The 10522-nt window shown below is 42.3% G+C and overlaps 1 non-coding gene across 1 annotated transcript; it reads right to left on the reverse strand.

The window, feature by feature from the left end:
- Positions 1-3811: 3811 nt before the first annotated feature.
- On the reverse strand, positions 3812-3886 carry Trnat-ugu. The gene has a single exon. It is a non-coding gene; the product is annotated as a tRNA-Thr (tRNA).
- Between the last annotated feature and the right edge of the window lie 6636 nt (positions 3887-10522).

A 10522-nucleotide genomic window follows, 5' to 3' on the forward strand; every position in this document is an offset into this window, starting at 1 on the left:
CAACTACTGAAACTTGACGGTAATGATCTGGCACATAAATTGAATCAGTGCTTAACATAACTACCGTTCTTTGAAGAAGAATCACTCTTTGTGATTAAAAAAAAAAAAGAGAGACTAATGGGAGAGATTCTTCAATACAAGTAAATGAGCATAAACGCCTGTAATTATCGTGATTCTGTTATGCAAGCGTTCTCTGTTGGTCCTAGACCCGACTATCCTACTTTGCATAGACTGTACAAAATATTTGCTAGTCTACCTGCATCTATTGCTACAGTAGAAAGAAATTTTTCAATATCGCGGCGTAAAAATACATGGCTGAGGTCGACAACTCTGTTGACCACTCACTCTGACATTGATTGTCCCATTGACGATGTAATTAACCAGTTTGCCAGGAAGAAGAAGCGCATAGAATTCATCATTTAAGGAAGAGAACCACAATTGTAACTTTTTTATTTCAAAAGATAGCACTGTCTTGAATATGTGTTTAAATAAAACTTCCTCAAATCGTGCATGTGACTTGATTATTTTTTATTACGGTAAAAGTAAAGGCAGCTCAAGATATCTTTAGCGTCCTCTCCTTGAGGTTTTTCTGTATCCGCCACTGACATTGACTCAACAAGTCATTGGAAGTCCCAGTCAGCTACACTGACTCTGCGGACGTCTATAACTGCGAAAGTGTTGCCGGTGCAGCATTTTGTGCACAAAGTGACCTCTCGATGTTGTCCCATAAACGTACCATGGGATTCATGCGGGCAGTCTGGGTGGCCAAATCTTTCGCTCCGGCTGTCCAGAATATTCTTCAAACGAAATGCGAATAGCTGTGGCCTGGTGACATGGCACATTGTTATACATGAAAATTCCATCGTCTTTTAGGAAAAGTAGCAATAGTCGGTTGAGTTGGACCAGAGGATCCAGTCCATTCCAAGTAAACGTATCCCATAACATTATGAAGCCACCACCAGCTTGCACAGTGCCTTATTGATAACTTCGGGGAGTCTGCGCCACACTCGAACCCTACCATCAGTTCTTACCAACAAAAGTCGGGACTCATCTGAGCAGGCCACGGTTTTCCAGTCGTCTAAGGTCCAACTGATTGGTCAGAGCCCAGGAGAGGAGCTGTAGGCGATGTCGTGCTGTTAGCACACACACTCGCGTCGGTCGTCCGCTGCCATAGTCCAGTTTCGCGGCATTGTCCCAACGGATACGTTCATTGCACGTCGCACATTGATTTTTGCGGTTACTTCGCGCAGTGCTGCTTGTCTGTTAACACTGCCAGCTCCACGGAAATACCGATGATCTTGGTGGTTGGGAAGTGAAAACCGTCGGCCACAGCGTTGACCGTGGTGGGAGGTAATGCCTCAAATTGACACTGTGGATCTCGGAATATTTCCGAACGACTTCCGAAATGGTTTCACGTGAATCACCTGAGAACGAATTACAGCTCCGCCAATGCATTGACCTTTTATACCTTGCGTACACCAAACTACCGCCATATTGCTATCCTGTGACTTCTGTCATCTCGGTGGAGAGCTTGATTCTAGTTACCGATTCCAACCATTCCATAATAAATTATTTTGTGTACTTTTGCAATAGATGCGCGGATTGGGTGTTCATAGCTTTTTTCCAATTAGTATTGCAATCTGAATTACTGCGAAAAATAAGAAACCTGCAAATCAGTAAATTGAATAAACCTTCGTAGTTCATTTGTAGTTACCGATATTTGTCATTTATCGCTATTTTCGATTAGTAGAAACACTTGACGGTATAAGAATCCACACCAAATAATATAACACATAGCAACGGGATATGGAGCCCGCAGTTCCATCGATACCACTTATGGAAGTTATAAAAGAATGCTCAGTAAAAACCTACTACATATCTTGGAATCGATAACTAGAATTAAGGTAAATAGGTCAGTTCTAGTTACCGATTCCGTGGTTCATTGGTTTTTGACATTTTCACATTAGAAGTGTGCAGTGGTTTGTTGCAGGATTTCTGTCTTTGTTTTCACTTTCTGTACTACTGTTGTTAACAATTGGTCTGTGCTGTGGATCCTTTCAGGATTCTGATACAAAGGGTGAAGAAAAAAAAAGCCGATCTTGGAAGTCAGTATGTGATTTCTCATCCATCTTCAAGATAAAAGTTTATCTAACAAAATGATATTGGGTGCATTTTTGAAAACACACGTACGAAAATGAGGATCTGACGACGCCGTCACATCGCGTAGCGCATCGGAATGTACAGAGGATCGCGTTTCACCCGAATTACCGTACTAGCTGTCATATCTCACTGAGCAGCCGGCAGAGTAGTTCATCATTTTTGGTCAGAGAGGTGCCTGCCTCTGTAATAATAATGATAATAATAAAAACAATAATAATAAATCTGAGAGAAGGATTCAATAATGGACTTGAAGAGTGGGTCGTGTGACGTCCGCCCACACCAAAAACCGAGAACAATAATGAACAAAATGAAAGAAAAAAAAAAAAAAAGAAAAATGAATGATGGGACATCAGTCTACTCACCCATACAGGAGCTATGGTACTAATCGTCGTCAGATACCTTTTTTATTTGTTGGACGTCCGTTCCTTAGCTTATAAACAGGACATTTTTACATGACAAAATCCTATTACATGACAGTGGGATCCATTACACTGCATGCACGTGTCTACTAAGTGCACAGTGCGCAACCATATCAGCTTGCGCCAAATTCATGTAGGGCGCCTTCCGGATGAGTCCATAAACGATGAATAGGTCGATATGCTTTTGGTGCTGGGTGTAAGCGATAACCAAGCTGTCGATGCTGCTCGTGTGTATGCTACAAGCGGTACCTTCAAAGGCACCATCCTGATAAGAACGTTTCTCGTCGCCTGTATCAACGCCTTCGGGAAACCGGCGATCTTCATCCACAAGTAATGGACAGAGGTCAATCAAGGACTAGACGTACACCACAAGTAGAGGACGTGATTCTGCAAGCGTTCACTAATCACCTCAGCGAAGTAGCCGTGATACGGCACGGCAGTTCCAAACATCTCAAAGAGTGGTTATTCAAGTGTTGCCATGATGAAGAACTGCATACATATCATTACACGTTAACTCAACACCAGCGGCCAGAAGACTGCATTCGACGAGTGCAGTTTTGTGAATGGTTTTTCCCCCAAGTAGAGGATAATGATCATTTTATAAGTAACTTGATATGTACTGCCGAATCAAGCTCACTCATGAGAGTATTTTCAACCTCCAAAACAACCTATATTAGTAAGAACACAATACACATGACACCCATGAGGCTGGCCGGAGTGGACGAGCGGTTCTAGGCGCTACAGTCTGGAACCGCGCGACCGCTACGGTCGCAGGTTCGAATCCTGCCTCGGGCATGGATGTGTGTGATGTCCTTAGGTTAGTTAGGTTTAAGTAGTTCTAAGTTCTAGGGGACTGATGACCTCAGCAGTTAAGTCCCAAAGTGCTCCGAGCCATTTGAACCATTTGAATACTCATGAGCATGGCTTTCAGGCACGCTTTGGCGTAAACCTGCGGGCTTGAATCGTGGGAGGAGTGCTTTTGAGCCCTTAGTAGTTGTCGGACAAGTTGTACGCTCCCACGTATCCTATGTTTCTTTGCAATACTACACCTGAAGCATTAGCAAACGTTCCACTTTGTGTTTGGCGACAGCTATAGTTTCAGTACGATGGTGCACCTCCATAATTTTGAATGAATGTATGTAGCTATTTAAATGAAGGAAATTAGAATTATATTTATACCTTCAGCTGCTAACGGGCGTTGATATATATCACCGGGGACAGGTGAAAATGTGTGCCCCGACCGGAACTCGAACCCGGGATCTCCTGCTTACATGGCAGACGCTCTATCCATCTGAGCCACCGAGGGCACAGAAGACAGCGAAACTCGCCTCCCGCGAGACCCACATTCTCACCTTGTATGTCCACACACTACACTCGTAATGTCCCACCCCAACACACTCATTACTCGTGGAAGACATTCGTACCAAGTCCCGTAAGAGTTCGGAGAATATGTGTGCATCTGCACAGAAGAAGAAGGTCTTGGCTGGTGTTGCCAGAACTTATATCGATATGGTGTCTGTTCTTTCGGACACACACCAAATAGGAAATGCGAATAATGACTTACCTTGGAATCGGTAACTAGAATTCATATGACTCACACCAACTTCAGCAGCTAGGAAAATAACAAACCCTAGAATTGGTATGAAGAATTATTGAATTCGAGACTTCTTAATTTTAGGAATAAAAGAAAAGGCAAAATGCTAATTAAGTGTCGTTGAATAACCGCACAGCGCAATTAGAGCTAAAGTCTAGATTAGTTGTAGACTTTTACCGTTGTTACGTGTGGAATCAGCGAGAATTACGTTAGTAATCATCGTTGTCACTTTTTGCGAATATGTTACGAATTATATGAAGTTAGAATTAGCTCTGGGGCTAGAAGGGAATTTTAAACAGCTGCGACCGGAACGAGCAGCAATCACATTTACGATCTTAAGTGTCAAAACTCTTTCAGCGTGTTTTCGAAAATGTAGTGGATAACGACGCTTTCCTTAGGTTTGCAATAGTACTACGTATTAAATACCTGGGAGTCAATAAAGGAGCAATCAAACGCATGATCCTCGTCGCAGCTATTTTTACTCTTTCTTCTGTTCAGGTATTACCAAACAACTGACACACCGTCTTTTGTGCCAATCATACCTCAAGTCAAGCGCTGACAACATTCCAGCACGAAACACGTGAGTATGCCACTGGCTCTAGTCTTGACCTTTACCCGAAAATAGAGCAAAAACATCGAAATGGAAAACGCTAAATACTTATGAAGGAAATTACCACATATGTGCTTCCAGAGCAGTAACAGATTGTGGCTCACAAGAACAATTTAAGAAAGACAGAAAATGCAATTAGAATGCTAACAGTTAAAACTATAGTACACTATGCAACAACTAAAATGAGTAATGAACACATTACGAATAAAACAGGACATGCCATGTTTGAAACGCGTAGCTTCCCAAATCAGATCCCCGGTAATTTCCGAGAACTTTTGCCTATCGAAGCCGCGGGTTCCGAATGATAGGTATCGAACGTGCGATTGTAAATCGATCACGCGACTGTGGTGGCAGGCATTATGATAAATTATTTGTGAGTTGATGGGGAAACCCAGACGATTCATGTTGGTAGTGAGTGGGATGTCTGGTGTTGTTGACGTTTCTTCGGCCGATTGCCTCACGGGGAAGAATCTAATTTCATGCTTATGCAATGCAGATGATTGTTTGACTTTTTGTCGCAAATATGGACTAATACCGGATGAGGAAGGGAGGGACTGTGTACACTGTGGTGGGGCGAAGTGTATAAAACTTCGTAACAAGATTTCTGATGCTGAAATAGCGTTACAGTTTCATTGTGGAAAGTGTGAAAAACGAACGACTATCAAATTATCCATCCAGACCAGCGTAATTCTTCTATCTCGCTGGATTAGGGACTACACCCTGCAAGCAACAGCATCGGAGACTGACTTATCTACTAATACCGTGTGCGACTATTTCGGGTTTTGCAGAGAAGTGTGTTATGTAATAGCGACGAACGACAATGTACCGATCGGTGGACCAATTAAAATTGTTGAAGTGGACGAATCGCACACATCAAGAAGGAAAAACCAGGGAGGACTACCTTCAAAGAATGGAATCACACATATTTGGGTATTCGGTGGCATAGAACGAGAATCCCGAAAGTGTTTTGTTATGAGATTGTTGTCCAGAGACTGCCCGGTAATAAAGTCATTACAGACGACTCTCATTCCTACAAGACACTGAAAGCTGAAGGACTCAACCACGAGTTCGCCAACCACTCTGTGGAGTTCGTGTCTTCGATGACCCTAGTATGCACACACAGAACATCGAGTGGCTGAAGAAATCTGTCAAATATTCCATTAGAAGATAAGGGCGTCCAGGAGAAAAAGACGAACTGTACTTGTTTCAGTTCCTTTTTTCCATAAGTTGAGATTGCAAGGAAAAGTTAACGCATGTGACACTCTACCCATATTTTTGCGTGACATTGGCAGAGTTTAACCAGGTTAGGGCAAAAAGGGAATGATTCGCGTAGCATACACATCAAATGGACTTTCTCATGACGATGACTGAGGTAAGTCGTCTCCTTTGTAATTACAAGTATTTTATTAAAGCTTTTCTTTTGTCGTTGCTGTAGTGACCACTATAAGCATGCTCACTCATAACGCCCGCCACCAAAGTCGCATGATCGATTTACAAACGCACGTTCGATATCTGTCGTTTGGAGCCCGCAGCTTCGATAAGCAAACATTCTTGGAAATTATCAAATCCCCTTCCCACCCCTCCCCTTCCCCATTCTCAAACTGTTACATATTACGAGAGGAAAAAAAAGGATTTTATATTAAATATTTAATATACGAACGTAAAAAAAACACCCAGGGGCAAACTTTAATATTTAATTCTACAACCTGTGACATAAATAATATTACATCACACCTTACGTCATTGGCAAAAGAAGACACATGAATTGACCCCAGTTAGCCTATGTAATAAACTTTGCGCTCTGTTTGAGAACTGGTCCATTAAAGGATCGCGTTTCTTTGCAGCCAAATACAAATGGAAGTGAGACAGATGGAATCCCTACAGGGAAAGTACCAGACGAAAATCAAACTTGTGTTGAGGTGTGTGTGTGTGTGTGTGTGTGTGTGTGCGTGCGTGCGTGTGTGTGATGAAGGCACCCGTATTCATACTAAATTAAATAAGGAGGAGAGGGAGAGAGAGGGAGAGATGGTTCAAATGGTTCAAATGGCTCTGAGCACTATGGGACTTAACACCTGAGGTCATCAGTCCCCTAGAACTTAGAACTACTTAAACCTAATTAACCTAAGGACATCACACACATCCATGCCCGAGGCAGGATTCGAACCTGCGACCGAAACAGTCACGCGGTTCCGGACTGAGCGCCTAGAACCGTTCGACCACAGCGGCCGGTGATCTCAACAGAAATTGGTGGCCGAACGCTTGTAGCAGCCAATGTTAGTAACTGCTTTCTTACGTTTGGCGTAGACAATTAAATTGTAATAAACTTTCTGTGGAATCATTCGAAAGACATTGCGGCTGCATACATTAGAATACGTTACGAAATTAAGGGAAATGATATTAAGGAACATGTAAATATTTTGCAAGAGGATGACAGATAACGAAAATTCCTAGAACAGTTTCGTTTTGACGGCTGTGGCAACGTTATACATAAAGGGACACAGAAATCAGCATAATTGAAAGGAACCAGACGAGGTAGGGGAAAGTGTCCCAAAATGACATAGGAAGGCAAATCGACATGGTGGCTACTTTTTGAATATATCATGTCAGAGGATGGTAATTCTTGGTTTACTCGGATGCTTGTGATGACCACACTTCACCAATATTAATGTTCAGAAACATTTGTAGCTAGACAGGAATAATTATTTCTCTATAAGAAATAGTATTATGTGGACATCTTACAAATTAACTGTTTCTATTTGTAGCAGTATTTTGATTGTGATCTGCTACTATTCGAGATCATGACCACAGATTACTATTGTATTGGAGACGACTACACGGAGGTGACAAAAGCCATGAACACATACGCAGATGGCGGTAGTATCGCGTACGCAAAGGGGCGATGCTGTATTTTTGTACTCAGGTGATTATGTGAAAAGGTTTTCGACGTGATTATAACCGAACGACGGGAATTAACTGACATTGAAAGTGGAATTGTAGCTGGGACGTTACATTTCAGAAGTCGTTCGGAAGTTTGATATTGCGACATCCAGTGTCAAGAAGGTGCCGAGAATACCACATTTCAGGCATTACCTCTCACCACGGTCAACGCAGTGGCCGACGGCCTCCACTTAACGACTAAGGGGAACGGCATTTGTGTAGAGTTGTCACTGTTAAAAGACAAACAACACTGCGTGAGATATCCGCAAAATTCAATGTGGGACGTGCAACGAACGTATCCGTTAGGACAACGTGGCGAAATTGTACTATGGCAGCAGACGAACAATGTGAGTGGCTTTGCTAGCAGCAGAACATCACCCCCTCCTGGGCTCACGACCATATCGGTTGGATCCTAGACCACAGGGAAACCGTGGCGTGGTCAGATGAGTCCCTATTTATGTTGGTGAGAGCTGACGGCCAGTTTCTAGCGTGGCACAGGTTCACGAAGCCATGGACCCAAGATGTCAACATGCGCAAGTGGCGGTGGCTCCATAGTGATGTGGGCTGTACACATGGAATGGACTGGGTATTCTGGTGCAACTGAACCGATCATTGACTGGAAATGGGTATTTTCGGCTATTTGGAGATATTTGTGGCCATCATGGACTTCATGTTTCCAAACAACGATGGAATTTTTATGGATGACAATGCTCCAAGTCAACGGGCCACGATTGTCCGTTTGGTTTGAAGAACATTGTGGACAATTCGAGAGAATGATTTGGCTACCCAGATCACCCGACATAAATCTCGTCGAGCATTTATGCGACATAAATGAACTGTCAGTTCGTGCACAAAATCCTGCACTGGCAACAGTTTGCAATTATTTACGGCTACAGGGGCAGCATGGCTCAACATTTATGCAAGGGACTTCCAACGACTTGTTGAGTCCATACCAAGTCGAACTGCTGCACTACGCCAGGCGAAAGCAGGTCCGACACGATACTACCGATTATTCGTTTGAGTGTTTTTCCATTTAAATAGATATTCACAAATTAAAACAGCCAGTAGCAACTGCATACCGTATTTTCGTGTACTTCTGAAATATTTTTAAAAGCAAACAGATCGTTACAGAATGAGAGTATATTAAACCTGTCACTAGAATAGATAACATGGAGAGATGTAAAGCTTCTTTGAGATAAAATGCGTTTTAGGTGACACGAAGAGCACTTGTATGAGCAAAGTGGAGCAGCAAATCAGCCACTTCCCGTAACAGACCAGCGTACATTAAAACATTTGAAGTTTCTGGAGCTTATGATAGCAACCCACCTACAGACGGTGCAGAGACAGATCGTCATGAACATTCTCCAGTTTCTTCCAGTTCAAAAGTACCAAGACATGAAGAGCTGTAAGTGCAGTAAGAAGCTTATTTAAATTCCAAATCTGAATGGAAAAGAGCTTCAGAAAGAAGATTAGCTAGGAAAATCGAAACGAGCAGCGGTCTTCCTTGATAGTTTAGCAATCTTATAGACAAAATTTGAACAAAATCTCAGATAACTGAATGGGGACCGTCTCTAAAAGTAGACCACTTCCCATGGGACCAGCCTTTTCTGAATTTGTCATTGAGTATCGCAGTCTCCACTGCACCACTAGAACTACTAATTTTTTGTGATACACACTTCGATTTCATCTGGATGAAGCGATTCTGAGATTTTGCAGTGTATCACAGTCGCCACTCGACCTACATATTTAGGGTTTTCTTTGTAACAGCCAAATTTTTCGTGAGGAAACTCTCTGTGTTGTTCATGTTCGTCATGATACTGTCGGAGAGTAGCAATTATACTTCTTTCAAAGTTCATTGCAGTCAGCTATTCACGTCAAGCCTTCAGTGCTTAAACCCGTTCCTTCTGATAAGTTATTTTAACACCCCCATGGTTCTGGCCTTAAGACTGTGTCAGAAGGATCGTTGGAGCTTAAGTAAATGGCGATACAAATACTATTCGTGATCAAAACTGAATAGTATGTATTTTACATGGGTCACTTCACTATAAGAATATTCTCGTCTGGCAATCCTAAATTATAGCGGGGCTGCCGACACATGACTAACATAAGGTGGTTACGTTTCTGACATTCAGCCACCTTGTTCATTACTTCACTGGTCAAACCAAACACACCGTATTGTAATCCGTATTTCATCCGCAGATGATGCTTCTGTTGTTTGATACCTATGGCTTTCATTCTTTGTTTTATGTTGTACGAACTTTTAGAAAGTTTGTTTTTATTTACCTGACCTGTAACCAGTCTGTGACATATGAAAGTGTTAATTGTTATCTAAAAGATGTTCATACTTGGTATCGAGTAAAATACTCCAAAATTTCAAAAAAGAACTACATCATTTATTCGATCGAAAAGAAGTTATTATACATAACTAGAATATTTATTAAAGTACGAAGTGTTTAAGAAATTACAGAGAATTATGTACCTTTCCTAATAAGCTACCGTATCTACACCATTTCTACACTTTCCGTACCTCTAGTATGAAATGCTTGCTGCGCTATCTCACTGGATAAGTTTCTGATAACGGCTATTTAGACGAATCACAAACAAATTCGCCGGCCGGTGTGGCCGTGCGGTTCTAGGCACTTCAGTCTGGAACCGCGTGACCGCTACGGTCGCAGATTCGGATCCTGCCTCGGGCATGGATGTGTGTGATGTCCTTAGGTTAGTTAGGTTTAAGTAGTTCTAAGTTCTAGGGGACTGATGACCACAGATGTTAAGTCCCATAGTGCTCAGAGCCATTTGAAC

This window comes from Schistocerca piceifrons, chromosome 1, assembly GCF_021461385.2.
Source record: "Schistocerca piceifrons isolate TAMUIC-IGC-003096 chromosome 1, iqSchPice1.1, whole genome shotgun sequence".
In the NCBI taxonomy this organism is placed as follows: Eukaryota; Metazoa; Arthropoda; class Insecta; order Orthoptera; family Acrididae; genus Schistocerca; species Schistocerca piceifrons.